Source organism: Saccopteryx leptura, chromosome 8 (assembly GCF_036850995.1).
Source record: "Saccopteryx leptura isolate mSacLep1 chromosome 8, mSacLep1_pri_phased_curated, whole genome shotgun sequence".
NCBI classification, from domain to species: domain Eukaryota; kingdom Metazoa; phylum Chordata; class Mammalia; order Chiroptera; family Emballonuridae; genus Saccopteryx; species Saccopteryx leptura.
In genome coordinates this window covers 64,485,534-64,501,591 of record NC_089510.1, presented here as the reverse complement: position 1 = coordinate 64,501,591, position 16,058 = coordinate 64,485,534, and the positions used below count along the sequence as shown (strand labels likewise).

General features: G+C 38.7%; 1 protein-coding gene across 9 annotated transcripts in view; it reads left to right on the top strand.

Annotated features, from left to right (window-relative positions):
• Positions 1-16,058, top strand: part of LPP (LIM domain containing preferred translocation partner in lipoma) — a 728,024-nt gene that overhangs the window by 689,951 nt on the left and 22,015 nt on the right. The window lies entirely within an intron of this gene.

The following is a 16,058-nucleotide window of genomic DNA, read 5'->3' as shown; positions in this document are numbered from 1 at the left end:
TGAACAGCTATTCCGGATTAAATGACATCCTTCAAGCATCTTCCTCTGCATGTACTCTTTCTGTCATAGCAGCTTTAGTATAACCCAACTTCTAATATGACGACTCAGGGCTTCAAAGGTATATGTCTCAAAAAAACCATATGGTATTGTATGAGCAGCATCAGGAGTCATATAATATTACCTTAATGCATTCTATTGGCCAGGCAGTTACAAATGTCCTTTCAGGCCCCCACCATTCTGTGCCGTCAGGATCACATTAGAAGAAGAGTATGTGGGATGGGACATGCAACGATAACGATCTCATCATCTTTGGAAAGTGCGCTTTGCCTAGCATTTCCCTGCTATAAGGAAGGGATAGGCAGTGCTGTGAAAGAACAGAAGAGTAGGGAAATGATTAATAAAGGAAGTAACATTACATGCCCTGGGCCCTAGAAAAGTTGAGCCATCTAACTTGTTTAGAAAAATGTTCACAGCAGAGGCAACAGTGGAGGTAATGCCCTGCAAGAACAAGCGTGATGTGTTAAATAGTTTGGGCTGATAGGAACGAAGACTATGTTGGGGGAATGATAGAATAGCTGCCTGGAGAGTCTGGCATTAGGGAGCAGTCCCTGGCTTTAGAGCACAGTCATGTAGGTAGAATGCTCCTCTTGAGTGATCTTTTCCATCCACATTCTTTCCTGCCTTTGATAGTAAACATATCATCTCTGTGAAAGTTTGCTTCTTAGCTTAAAATAAATGCAGACTTTAAACCAGGGTTCCCTAAACTATGGCTGGCCGTGGGCCGCATGCGGCCCCCTGAAGCCATTTATCTGGCCCCCGCTGCACTTCCGGAAGGGGCACTTCTTTCACTTGTGGTCAGTGAGAGGAGCATAGTTCCCATTGAAATACTGGTCAGTTTATTGATTTAAATTTATTTGTTCTTTATTTTAAATATTGTCTTTGTTCCCGTTTTGGTTTTTTTACTTTAAAATAAGATATGTACATTGTGCATAAGGATTTATTCATAGTTTTTTTATAGTCCGGCCCTCCAACAGTCTGAGGGACAGTGAACTGGCCCCCTGTGTAAAAAGTTTGGGGACTCCTGCTTTAAACTATCAAATCGCTTTGGATTTTTTCTCTTTTATCCACCACAAACAACCTCAGGATGGCACTCATTTGAACAAACTAAAAATGTTTTCACTCTTCTAATTTTCAGAGCTTTTGGCTTGATGCAGAGTGAGAAATTCATACCTTTTTCAAGTAGTGTGGGTTTCCCCCCCCAAGTCCTCTCATCCGATTTTTTGAAGGTCTTGGAATCCAGGAAAGTGTTAGTTCACTGTGCTGAAATCCAAAAAAGACTGCTAAACTGTGGCAGAAAATTGCATTCCAGAGACAGTGAAGGAGTTAGTCCAACCACACTCTTGCGGCAGCAAAGAGAAAACATCTGGATTTTCTGTCCCCTTTGTCTTTCAACAGTCACTTGATGGAAAACCCCACACTTGTTGTCTGTGCCTTTCAAATCTACTTAATATACACCACTTTTGGCATGGTGGGGGTAGTGAGAGGAACCAAAACATGGAATTATTTTATTTCTAGTGTCAGAAAATATTTTACAGCCAAGATACAGTTTAAGGGAAGCGAATCACTTCTCCAACTTCCCTTCGCGCTCTTCTGAAGGTGACAGTCTCGTGAACGGGTTCCAGAGCCGGGTGTTTGCACATCAACAGTGCTGTGCTCGGAAGGAAACTGCACAGTTGCAGCCATGGTGTTGGCATGTACTCATGGCCTTTCTAAGCTTTGGTGCTGGCTTTGTCTTCTTCTGGCGGAAGTATAATTAGAAGAGCTTGTTTTCAACAGAAGCCAAATCATTGCCAAATCTGTTCAACTGATCTGTAGAGAATCGAAGTTAGCTCATGGCCCTCTGGCTGTTCTCTTTGCCACTCCCAGGAGTTAAAGGCTTAATGTTTTCCCTTTCTTTTGAAAGAGGATCAAGTTTGGTTCCAACAAGCTTTTCTGTCATCCCCAGGAGTTCAAGGAAAGACCTTCTGTGACCCTAGTTGTTTGGCTCAGACCACTTGTGGATTGCTATAATTTAGGAAATAATTGCAATTCATAAAGCCAGGTAGAAATAAACATGTTGGCAGAGCTTGACTTTCAGGCACTCTGAAGGGAACTGACATGTGAGCAAGATGGTATTGGGAACATTGCTAGTCTCTGCTTGCAGATCTTGATTCTAATGGGTGATTCACTATGGATTTAATTGTGATCTGAAATGTGCAGGCAGGCAGTCATTGCTATGTATACCCAAAGCTGAAAACATCATTGCTTAAACCCCAGTTTTAGATTTTGCTCCTAAATGGGTCAGTTACCCACAGTAGACAAATATTATAAGTAAAGATGAGCATCATCTGCCTATGCTGTGTGATTAACTTCAGATCATTCATACGCTTAGCAAAATTTATAACATTAAAAATTTTTGACAAATATGCTCTTGCTGAAATAGAATCAAAGAACCCAAGAACTGGAAGAGAACTCAGATGTTAGGTAGTTGAATGTCATTTACATTTTTCATTCAAGAAATATTTGTTGAATGCCTGTTATGTGTTAAGCATTGTTCCAGAGGCTCTGAATGCAGAAGTGTCTTAAACAGACTGGTGGGGAGATAAACAATAAATGTGTCAACAACTGAGTGCATGAGGTGATATCAGATAGTGATAAGAACTATGAAGAAAATAACAGGGTAATGAGATAGAGTCTGGCTCAGAGAAGGGGACTGCTTAAATAGGGTGGTGACAGAAGGCCATCTTAGGATGGTGATGAAATTTGGGGTATGTTTATGGGAGTAGGTGCTATTGGACGGCTCTTTGGACCATCCATTCTTAGTCCTTCATTCATTTACTTAATAAAATCTTTATTGAGCTTGTTCTATGTGCAGAGACATTGTTGCGTGAACTCTACAGTGAAATAGTGAACCAGATAAAGAGCTCCAACCTATTGAAACTTCTGTTCAGTCTTCAAATCAATTAGAGCTTCATGAGTCCAGAAAAGCATCATTGCCAGTGACTTGTCTTCACAAGAGAAGAACCCTTGTCACTATCCCATGCTGCGGTTAGCACTGTGCCACAAAGTTAAGCCATTTTCCCCACTGGAGCCTCCTGTGTACTCTACATTGAAGATAACATGATTGAACATTGTGAAGATGGTGCCTCACAGGCACTGGCATTGGGGGCTTAGTTGGACCTTACCAAGTATTTCTGCAACAGACTCTATGTTCCATGAGACTTCTCTGTACACATTCTAAATGAATGATATGTGACTATTCTATCACTTATTAGGTGTTCCAAGTATGTAATCTGAAGAAAAATATAACATAAAAAAGTATCTATTGAAAACAAAACAACAAAAATGAAAGAAAAAAGATAAAATGAATTTTTCCAAACTCACTATGCTCAGGCTTGTAGATGTCTATGTAGGCATCTCATATTGTCTGTTTTTCTCCAATAACAAGAATAATGGAAAGTAGACTCAGCTGATTTGTCAGAGACTCAAGAACCAAGACTTAAGGTCAATCCTCACAGGGAACAGTAATTATATGCAGAAAAAGAAACTTAATAGCAGCATCTTTAATTAAAGAGTGCATTTTACATTTATCTTATTTAGTTTCCCCAATTCTGGAAGATAGGGCAGAATAATTAATATCCCATTCTACTGATGAGAAAAGTGACACTTAGATTATGGAATTTTGTTCAAGATGCTGTGAAATTCCAGCTCCTCTGAAAAGTGAGCTTCAGTGTACTGGTCTGAGTGTCTATTGATAACCTCTATTTACAAGTTGCTAGTAGCAAGAATTATGGAAGCTGGACCTAAGACATCATGCCATGAAGCTGAAAATAGGGTTAGCTCCTCTGAAGTACTTGCCAGAGTACCTCCATATATACTAGTTTGTAACAGTCTTGTTTAGACAGTAGCAAAAACCCAAGCAATGTAATATACTCAGACTAATGACTTTTCACTGCTGATATAAATAGTTATGTTAATAGCTAATGAACATCAGTTGTCATATTCTTATCTTGCAAACAATGGCCAAAATATCAAAGAAATATTTTGGTGTTCCAAAACGAATCTAGTGTGGGGTTTGGAAAGTAGCACAGTAAAAATCAGAGCATCTGGGTCCTGAACTCAGCTCTTAGACTAGTTTATAACAGTCGGCAATCATCTTCCCTGATGCAGTGTCACAGTACATAAGGTGAGAAAGTTGGATAAAATGATTTTAATAAATTTTTCAACTCAAGCAAACTATGCATTTGGGAAAGGTAATGGCATAGCAGTTTGCTGAAGATCAATATTGTATTCAGTGTGATTGCCATTTTATGGAACAGAATATAAAGCTATAGGAGAAACTTATTAATTAGAGGATAGTGTGAAGTAGAAGAATGAAACTATGTCTTTTAAGTCCAAGGACAAGTTGTCTTTGGACTTAGAAAGCATAAGTTTAAATTCTGACCATGTTTATAGTCATGTGGCATACAATGGGGATAATAATTCTGCTATTTTACCTGCTATAACATTGTTGTGGAGATTAAATGTGTTCCTGTTTGTAAACTTTAAAGACTCTATCAGAGTGAGCTTGCCAATTTTTATTTTGAGAGCATAAAATAATGTAAACTGCATTTATGAAGAGCTAAAAAATTTATGGGTTTGAGGTATATAATCTTTATATAGAATTAAGAACAGCTTTTGTACAAGATTCCCAAAGAAGCAGAAGGAAATCTCTTAGAAATTCATTAGTCTATTTTATATTATGACGTGTCAGAGTTATCATAACAGGGTTTCTTTAATAATCCAATTTTTTTAAAAGCAGAAATGTAACATATAAGAGAATACATGGTGAATGAAATAAAGTAGAAAAATTTAGAAAAGTAGTGCTTAAATATGATAATTCATTCCAGTGATCGAAAAGAAGAGTTAATTAAGTATAATCTACCCCCTCAGGATCTGTAAGAAGAGTTACCGAAAACTAACATTTATTTTACAACCAGACAGTGGGTATTTGCTTTCACATGTGTGATCTTATTTAGTTCTCATGACACTGAAATGTAGACATGTTCAATCATATTTAGTAGATAAGGAAACTAGAGGCCAGAGAAGTGTAGAAAATTGCCTAGACTTTCATACCCAGGTCTCTTGAGTCTGCCACTAATTCTCTTACCATATGACAGACTCTGCCCTGGTTCCTGACTTAACAAGTCCCAACAGACTGTACCTTGAAGATGTAAAGCCAAATCTATGATCCGACTTGGCTTAATAGGAAAGGAATTTCATTCTTCTTTTTCTTCTCATAATAGTGTCAGTGGAGTGCTATGAACTTGTTACTTTGCCCCTGGCATGAAGAAGGTTTCACACACTCATCAAGTCCCCGCCCCCCCCCCATCACATTTATCAGGGTTAAGAGACATTCAAGAGAGGTATTTTGGAAGAATTAGCATACCGCAAGGGCTATCTGTTTTAAGGTAAAAGAACATCTCTCTGGGCCTTGAGGTATAGGCAAATGAAATGTTCTATAATGGGATTTTTTTTTTAATTTACTAAAGCTCAACTCATAATCCCAGCCCAAGTGCTTCAGAATAAACAACAGGATATTATTTATTTTGTGAAGAATGTGATTTGCAGTTCATGGCAAAATTAAATAAAATGACCTAATTGTCCTGACCTGTTTGTCGTTTCTGTTGGCTTTTTTTCCTTGTGGTTTTAAGACATATTTCTGAATGTTATTAGTTTATTTAGTCCATATAAACAAAATTATGTAAGAATTTTTTTCCCCTAAATTCCATGTGTTTTTGTTTGTGTTAGTTTGACACGTAGATGTTTATCTCCGGCAATGTTGAGTACCCCATCACCAATGCTGCCCAATTTACTACTCCTGTTAAACTATTCTTCCTGTGAAATGAATTTGTTTCCGTGTGGGCAATTCTAGGACTTAGATATTAAAGACTCTTCTTATAACACAATGTTAACTCTTTGCATTTTTTTAAGACCTAATTCAAATCCCATCTAGAGTAGGTTCCCAGGATCCTATGCCACCACCACATGGTTTGCTCCTCATCATTCCTGAGTAACTGCTCTCTTCTCTGGGCTCCCATCACATATTACTCATGCCTCTTTTTTTTTTTATTGATTTTAATATATTGTGTTTACATAGATTCAAGTGTCCCACCGAATACATCCCCCCCACACTGTTCCCCTCAACATCCCCTTTGCTCCCCTCTCCTCCTATGCCCTCCCCCCTTCCCTCCAAGATTTGTTTTTCTGCTCTCTATAACGTGTTATGTGTGTATAATTTCACCAATCTCTTTCCCTTCTCTGATCCCATCCTCTCATCCCTTTTACTTCTGTCCACTTTCCCACTGATCCCTTTGATCCCGCCTCTGTTTCTGTTCCATTCCTCAGTTCACATTTTTCATTGGGTTCCTCAAATGTGTGAGGTCATATGATATTTTTCTTTCTCTGCCTGGCTTATTTTACTTAGCATAATACTTTCCAGGTCCATCCATGTTGTCGCAAAGGTAAGATTTCCTTCTTTTTCGGCCATGTATATTCCATTGTGCATATATACCACTGCTTTTTAATTCACTCGTCCACTGATTGACACTTGGACTGTTTCCAGATCTTGGCTATTGTAAACAATGCTGCCATAAATATAGGGGAACATTTCTTCTTTTGAATTAGTGATTTGATGTTCTTAGGATATATTCCTAAAAGTGGGATGGATGGGTCAAAAGGAAGTTCCATTTTTAATTTTTTGAGGAAGCTCCATACTGTTTTCCACAGTGGCTGCACCAGTCTGCATCCCACCAGCAGTGCAGGAGGGTTCCCCTTTCTCCACATCCTCGCCAGCACTTATTCTGTGTTATTTTGTTAATGAGCACCATTCTAACTGATGTGAGGTGATATCTCATTGTGGTTTTTATTTGCATTTCTCTAATGATTGGTTATGATGGACATTTTTTCATCTGCTCACTGGCCATCTGTATTTCCTCTTTGGAGAAGTGTCTATTCATTTCTTTTGCCCATTTTTTGATTGGGTTGTTTCTCTTCCTGGTGTTGTTTTACAAGTTCCTTATAAATTTTGGTTATTAACCCCTTTTCAGACGTATTGTCAAATATGTTCTCCCATTGTGTGGTTTGTCTTTTTATTTTGTTCATATTGTCTTTAGCTGTGCCAAAACCTTTTAGTATGATATAGTCCCATTTGTTCATCCTGTCCTTTATTTCACTTGCCCATGGAGCTAAAGCAGCAAATATATTGCTGCGAGAGATGTCGGAGAGCTTACTGCCTATGTTTTCTTCTAAGATTATTATGGTTTCATGACTTACATTTAAGTGTTTTACCCATTTTGTGTTTATTTTTGTGAATGGTGTAAGTTGGTGGTCTAGATTCATTTTTTTTGTAGGTAGCTGTCCGATTTTCCCAACACCATTTGTTAAAGAGACTGTCTTTACTCCATTGTATGCTCTTACCTCCTTTGTCAAATATCAGTTGTCCATAGAGCTGTGGGTTTATTTCTGAGTTCTCCATTCTGTTGCATTGATCTATATGCCTATTCTTATGCCAGTACCAGGCTGTTTTGAGTACAATGGCCTTGTAGTATAACTTGATATCAGGAAGTGTGATACCACCCAATTTATTCTTTTTTTTCAAGATTGCTGAAGCTATTCATGTTCTTTTTTGGTTCCATATAAATTTTTGGAATATTTGTTCTATATCGAAGTATGTCATTGGTATTTTAATAGGAATTACATTTAATTTATAAATTGCTTTGGGTAATATAGACATTTTAATGATGTTTATTCTTCCTGTCCATTAATACGATATATGCTTCCACTTGTTTCTATCTTTCTTGATTTCTTTTATCAATGTTTTATAATTTTCTGAGTACAAGTCTTTAACCTCCTTGGTTGAATTTACTCCCAGGTACTTTATTTTTGTTGTTGTTGTTGCAATAATTTTTTAATTTCTCTTTGAGAGATTTCATTGTTGGTGCATAAAAATGCCTCTGATTTCTGAATATTAATTTTATATCCTGCCACCTTGCTGAATTCATTCATCAGGTCCAGTAGTTTTTTAACTGAGACTTTAGGGTTTTCTATATACAGTATCATATCATCAGCAAATAATGATAGTTTTACTTCTTTTTCAATTTGGATACCTTTTATTTCTTCTTCTTGTTTGATTGCTGTGGCTAGGACTTCCAGAACTATGTTGAATAAGAGAGGTGAAAGGGGGCACCCCTGCCTTGTTCCTGATCTTAAGGTGATTGCTTTTAATGTTTGCCCATTGAGTTTGATGTCAACTGTGGGTTTGTCATAGATGGCCTTTTTCATGTTGAGGTATGTTCCTTGTATTCCCACTTTGCTGAAAGTTTTTATCATAAATGGGTGCTGGATTTTATCAAATGCTTTTTCTGCATCTATTGATATTATCATGTGATTTTTCTCCTTCCTTTTGTTTATATGATGAATCACATTGATTTGCAAATATTGTACCTGCCTTGCCTCTCCAGAAGAAATCCCACTTGATCATGATGTATGATTTTTTTTCATGTATTGCTGGATGTGGTTTGCTAATATTTTGTTGAGAGTTTTAGCACCTAAATTCATCAGAGATATTGGCCTATAATTTTCTTTCTTTGTATTTTCTTTGCCTGGAATGAGGATTATGCTTACCTCATAAAAGGAGCTTGGACGTCTTCCCTCCTCTTGAATGTTTTGAAAAAGCTTGAGAAGGATAGAAGTTAGTTCTTCTTTGAATATTTGGTAGAATTTGCCTGTGAAGCCATCTGCCCAGGGCTTTTGTTTGTTGGGAGGTTTTGATAACTGCTTTGATCTCATTTGTTGTAATCGATCTGTTTAGGTTTTCTGATTCTTCCAGATTGATTTTTGAAAGATTATATATTTAAAGAAACTTGTCCATTTCACCTAGGTTGTCTAATTTTGGGACATACAGTTCTTCATAGTATTTTCTTACAATCCTTTGTATTTCTGTGGTGTCAGTTGTTACATCTCCACTCTCATTTTTAATTTTATTTATTTGAGTCTTCTCTCTTTTTTTGGTGAATCTGGTTAAAGGTTCATCAATCTTATTTACCTTTTCAAAGAACTAACTGTTGGTTTCATTGATCCTCTGTATTGTTTTTATAGCCTCTATGTCATTTATTTCTGCTCTGATCTTTATTATTTCCTTCCTTCTACTTCTTCTGGGCTTTACTTGCAGTTCTTTATCTAGTTCTTTTAGATGCAGGGTTAAGTTGTTTATTTGAGCTTTTTCTTGCTTCGTAAGTAATGCCTGTAATGCTATGAACTTCCCTCTCAGGACTGCTTTTGCTGTGTCCTATAAATTTTGAGTTGTTGTATGTTCATTTTCATTTGTGTCAAGGAAATTTTTTATTTCTTCCTTGATCTAATTGTTAACCCATAACATGCTATTTAGTTTCCAAGTGTTTGAGTGTTTTTCAGAATTTTCTATTGCAGTTGATTTCTAGTTTCATATCATTGTGATCAGAGGAGATGCTTGATATGATTTCAATCTTCTTAAATTTATTGAGACTCGTTTTGTGCCCTAACATGTGGTCTATCCATCCTAGAGAATTTACCACGAGCACTTGAAAAGAATGTATATTCTACTACTTTATGGTGAAAGCTTCTGAAGATATCTATTAAATCCAGTTGATCTAGTAAGTCCTTGAAGGCTGCTGTTTCTTTGTTAATTTTCTTTCTTGAGGATCTATCCAGTGATATTAGTGGGGTATTGAAATTCCCTATTATTATAGTATTGCTGTTGATCTCACACTTCATGTTCATCAAAATCTGCTTTATATATTTAGGTGCTCCTATATCAGGTGCATAGACATTTATAATGGTTATATCTTCTTGTTCAATTGCTCCTTTTATCATTATGTAGTGACCTTCTTTATCCCTTACTATAGCTGTTGTTTTAAAGTCTATTTTGTCAGATATAAGTACTGCTGCCCCAGCTTTTTTTCATTTCCATTTTCATGAAATATTTTTTTCCATTCCTTTACTTTCAGTCTATGTGTATCTTTTGTTTTGAAGTGGGTCTCTTGTGGACAGCCTATGTACATATCTTGTTATCCTGTTTTCTTATCCACACAGCTACCCAGCTACCCTACATCTTTTTTTTTTCTTTTTAATTTATTTTTTATTATTATTTTTTTAGATTCTTTTTTTATTCATTTTAGAAAGGAGAGAGGGAAAGAGAGAGAAGAAAGAGACAGAGAGAGAAGGGAGGGAGGAGCAGGAAGCATCAACTCCCATATGTGCCTTGACCAGGCAAGCCCAGGGTTTCGAACCGGCGACCTCAGCATTTCCAGGTCGACGCTTTATCCACTACGCCACCACAGGTCAAACTCTACATCATTTGATTGGAGCATTTAATCCATTTATATTTAAGGTTATTATTGATATGTAGTTGTTTATTGCCATTTTATTCTTTAAATCTATGTTCCTCTTTTACTAGATTATTTTCCTCTTTGTTCTTTTTACAACAGGCCACTTAACATTTCTTGCAGCATTAGTTTGGTTGTAATGAATTCCTTGAGGGTTTTTTTTGTTTTGTTTTGTTTTGTTTTGTTTTGTCTGGGAAGCTTTTTATTTTTCCTTCAATTTTAAATGATAGCCTTGCTCGATAAAGAAATCTTGGTTGTAGACTCTTGTTCTGCATTACTTTGAATATTTCTTGCCATTCCCTTCTGGTCTTAAGTGTTTCTTTTGAAAAGTCAGATGTCATCCTTTGTAGGTAATTGACTGCTTTTCTCTTGCAGCTTGTAGTATTCTTTCTTTATCTCTTAGCTTTGATATTTTAATTATGATATGCCTTGGTGTAGGTCTCTTGGGGTTCTTTTTAATGGGATTCTCTGTGCTTCTTGAACTTGTGTGACTTTTTCTTGTATCAATTTAGAGAAGTTTTCAGCTACGATTTCTTCAATCAGGTTTTCTATCTCTTGTACTTTCTCTTCTCCTTCAGGAACCCCTATTATGCAGATGTTGTTTCTCTTCATGTTGTAACAGAGCTCTCTTAGAGTTTCCTCACACTTTTTGATCCTCCTTTCTTTTTGCTGTTCTGCTTTTGTGCTTTTGCTTATCTTGTCCTCTAAATTGATAATTCGATCCTCTGCTTCATCCAGCCTGCTTTTACTTCCTTCTAGTGTAGTTAGTCTTCATTTCTGATATTGTGTTTGTCATTTTTGTCTGATTCTTTTTTATCATTTCAATGTCCTTTTTGATGCTTTATATCTCTTTGTTTAGGTGCTCATTATGTCCATCTATTATTGCTCTAAGATCCTTGAGCATCCTAACAATCATTATTCTAAACTCTTCATCCGGTATCTTGTTTATTTCTATTTCATTCAGTTATTTTTCTGGGGATTTCTCTTGCTGACTCATTTGTATTGCATTTCTCTGTCTTCCCATTTTGTTTCTCTGTAGACTGCTCCTTTGGATGTGTTGTTTGTGTAGATGCTGAGTATAGGGTTGGTGTTGTCTGCCTCCAGCTTTCAGTTGTGTTTTTTCTAGATCTTCTTGGTTGGCCTCAGCTGTTGTTTGTAACCCACTGTGGGCTACTTGTCTGCTGCTACTGCTCTTTTTGCTATTTGTGTCAGTGTTTTCTATGCCTTAGCTGGGTCAGTTGTGAGGAGCCTTTCCTTAAGATACCACTCTAACTAGCGTTGTTAGATCCTTAACTGATGCTCTTCATATCTCGCCACTGGATATACTAGCCCTGGACCTCCCTGGCTGGAACCTGGTACAGACCAGTGGGGGTCACTGCTTATGACTGGCCCTTAGAAACATTCTTGGAGCTACAGGTGATCCAGAATTTGTGGCTTCCTCTGCTGGGCCCTGATGCCCTTGTAAATATCAACTTCACTCCTAAGCTGGCTTTTATCTACTCTTGTCCAGTGTATGTGGCCTCTCTATTCCCGAGGTGTGGTCTTTCTGCCAGCCCCCCAATGCCACCTCCTCCTCAGCCACTTGGGCACTGGCACTGCCGGGCACAGGGGCTTGCAGGCCGCAACTCAGGCTACCCCACAAACATGAGGGACTCCTTGCCTCTCAGGGTTCCACCCCTCGCTGCTGCCACCATGTAGGCTGCCCAGCCCCACCCCCCACTGCCGCCATGTGGGCTGCCTCGCTGTGCTCTGCCCCCTGCTGCCACTTGGGCCAAGCTCTGCAGCTGCTGCCACAGCCGTGCCCTCCTGCCCTTCAGAGGATACTCAGCAGTTTGGGGGATGTAGCCTAAAGCTCAGCACTCAAAACCTGTGTCCTTGATGTGCCCTCTGCCTCTAAGTGTCTCTTTGCACTGACTGGAGCAGGAGAGCCTCTGGTGGGCAGAGTAATTGCTCCCCTTTGCTGGCTTGGTTCTCCCAGGAAAAATGGTCACTTCAGGTTTTGGGAGTGACCCAGTACAAGGGTCAGGATGGCTGTCCCCCACAGTCTTTCCCTTTGCCCCCAAGACTACACTCTTCTCTCGCAACTCCAGTCCTCTTGGCACTCTTTGCATTCAGAGCCCTGGGTAAGTGGCTGTGAAGGAGGTTTTCTGCGCAGTCCCTTTAAGATGGAGCCTGGGTCTGAGAGTTGTGTCTCCCTCTTGCAAACAGTAACCCGGTTCTTCTTTCAGCTAAATACTGTCTGAATACCTCCTCTAGTCTCTGGGGCTACAGGCTGGGGTTCCCATCCTGTCAATGAGGACCCACAACTCTCCAGGTAACCCTCCCCACTGTGAGAGACCCTCCAGGCTGCCTCTCACTCCTGGGAGCAGGCCAGCCCTTTCCACATCTCCACCCTTCCTACTAGTCTCAGTGTGGCTTCTTCAATGATGCTTGGTTACAGATTCCTCTCAGTTTAGTCCAAAGTTGGTTTTTCAAGAGATGATCCCTAAATTAAGTTGTAATCCCCTTTGGTTCTGGGAGGTGGGAGTTGTAATGTCTGCCTACTCCATCGCCATTTTCTCTTTCCTGTGGGTTCTTTTGGTTCATTGTTCTGTTTTTTTAATAGATGAATTTGGGACAACTAGACATGCACAGTTACTTCCCAGGCTGAGGGTAAGGGTTGGATGAACCCTGCAGCTCTGCAGTTCTCTGTGTGCCCCTGCCTCTCCCGCTCAGCAGGTGACCTCAGGCACCCTCCCTGCCCCACCCACCCAGATGGGCACCCCCCTACTCACCAGCCCGAGTGCCCCTGCTGGGCCGAGGCTGCCGAGGCTGAGAGTGCATACAGGAGACCCGCGGGAGCGCTGTGGGAGCCAGCGGCACCCACAGTGAGGCTCAGAGTCTGCAGGCGCCCTCCGTCCCTCTCCCACTCATGCCTCTTTAACAGCACTTTGTTGTGCCCTTTGCCTCTGATCAGCTATTTATGGAAGTGCCTACTTCTCCCACTACACTGGGAACCTCTGAGGGCAGGGATAGTGTCTTTTTCTTCTCTCTCTTTCTCTGTATCTGCCAGGACGTTGAACACTGTGTTCCACTTCTTGGACTCTCTGCAATGCTAAATATAGTGGGGAGGCAGCTCTGCTCATCAGAAAAGCCTGAGAAGAGTTTCTTGAAAGGGGATTTAATAAAAGCTGAGGCAATATGGGCATTGGATGTAAAGAGATGGCCTCAAAATTATTAGCAGAAATGAACAAAAAATCAGAGTTGAAGATTTTTTTGTTGTTGTTTTTTTAATTGAATTTTAGTTATGTGTTTCATCACTGTCATTTGGGGGGGGGGGTCGTGGGTCATGACAGCAAAAGAAAATACATTTTAAGGGTTTGATTCCACCTAATAAATTGACTCAAAATTTTTCCTATCTTAAAAAAAATCAAATTTCATCTATAGAGTAAGAGTTTTGGCTCTGATTAGAACATGATAGCGATAGGAATGGATGACACTGAGATTACCACTATTATTTTCAATCTGTTTTGAAACACAGATATGGATACAGATGTAGGTTAAGATTTAGATGTAGATGAAGGACACTTGGAAAGTGCAAGAAAACTTTTAATAGTAAATGCATGACTCACTCAGAGGCAGAGTGATTGGGAGGTTTTGCACCATGGCTCATTGGGAGAACAATCAAGATAAAAGGATGTCTTCATCTGCAAAGAAAACCCAGAAGTACTGCCATCACTGGGGAGGCCTTCTTGATGACTGAAATGAGAAATGAATTTGTATCCCAAAACTTAGTTAAGTGATAAAATTATTTGTGTTTAAATAATGCCACTGACAATACAGTGGAGGTTGCTGCCTCGTAGTCTTGTTCTGTTTTTTATTGTACCACGTTGGTGTTCTGTTGGACCACCTCCACTTGAGCTGTGCTTCCCAACCCTTTATACATTGCGATTCATGTGGAAAAGGATTACATTCATTCAGCACAGTGGAGTAAGCCAATGAAGGTTCTCTTGGACCCAGGTGACCACCCAGGGGGTATGGAAACCTGTGGCCCCCTGTAAGGTGGCACTCCTGGAATCCACTTGAGTTATACTGTTTCTCAGCCTGTCAGCTGAGAGGCCCGATCTGGATTAGAGAAATGTTTTTGCATGGTTAAATAGAATAATCTTAGTTTATGTGAAGCACTTATCCAGACTTGATTAATTCATTATCAAACCCATATGTGTAGAGCATCAATTTTTTACAAGGATACTGTTGTAACTACTTGGGATTCGTCCATGAATTTTCCATCTTATCCTGTGAGAGCCAATAAAATTAACAGTAGACAAACTGTCCTGAGATCTGGATATGTTTCCTTCTTTTATTTCTATGCATGCAATTTGCAAGTAGTCTATCCTTATATATGCAATATAGCATGCATCTACTGGAATATGAATTCCATAGAGCATGATATAAGAGAGGGATTTTCCACTCTATGGAGAATTAGAAGACCCATATTATGAATCCAAATCTGTCACTAGCTCTTTTCCCCCTCTCTCTGTCTCTTTGTTTCCTGAATCTGATGGTTGGACTAGAGTCATAATCTATAAACTGTACAATACAGATCCCCTACAGGCTCCATCGTTTCACACCCTGCATCCAGAAGGGACTGGGGGCTCTTTTGGATGCATTTCCTTGATAAATTATTTCCCTGAACAAAGGAGTACAGGAAATAGAGGCAGGTGAAGGAAGTTGAAAATTCTAGGCAGGGCTAGAATAATCACTAAAAACTTTTAAAGGTTTAATATTCTCTTACTCTGCATTTTCTTTTTCTTTTTCACTCTTATCCCAACAAAACTATAACTGTATCTAGAACATGAGATATCACCTTTATCTTCTCCAGGAGTCTTTCCTGTTTTAATGTTGCTTTTGTACCTTAACAACATGAAAACTGAATAGAAGATTACATTTTAATTTTATAAAATGAAAATTTTAACATTTCTAAATGGCAACACCTTATAGTTTTCTGAATCTTCAAATACTTCTGTCTCTTTATATAAAATAGTTAGCATTGAACACATATATACCTATGCAGTATATAAATTATAGAAATGGTTATTTTCTTTATAATCTGACTAGAAGTTAATGCTCATGGGACCTATATGCTTCATTTATATTCCACTGCTTCTTCTGGCTCTTCTGACTGTGAATTATAGAAGTTATTTATACAGTATCCAAGGATAGAAAAGATACAACCAGATTGTATTGCTAAAAACAGTTGCTTTGGGGAGTTTTGTGTACAAGATTTTTTGTGTGATTTTATTTTTTGTGTGATTATTTTTAATTAACTCTTGTTTCCAATCTCAATTGTATTGCCATCATTTTGGAAAGTTCATAAGCTGTGTCATTTAGCTGTTAAATGTCTTGTTTGGATATTTTTTCTACTACTCTGTGACATCTTTTCCTTTTAACTGTATTTTCATTGGAGTAGCTGCCTAAAACAATTTCTAAAAAGTCTTCAAAGAATGCCTACATGTTTTAAAAAAGAATAAAGTGTAGGCTCTTGATTTATGGTAAAGGACCAGGGGTTTCAGTTGCCCGTTGTGTGCTGTGGACCACGCAGGCCCTAGGCAAGGACGGTTCCTGTTGCAGATGCTG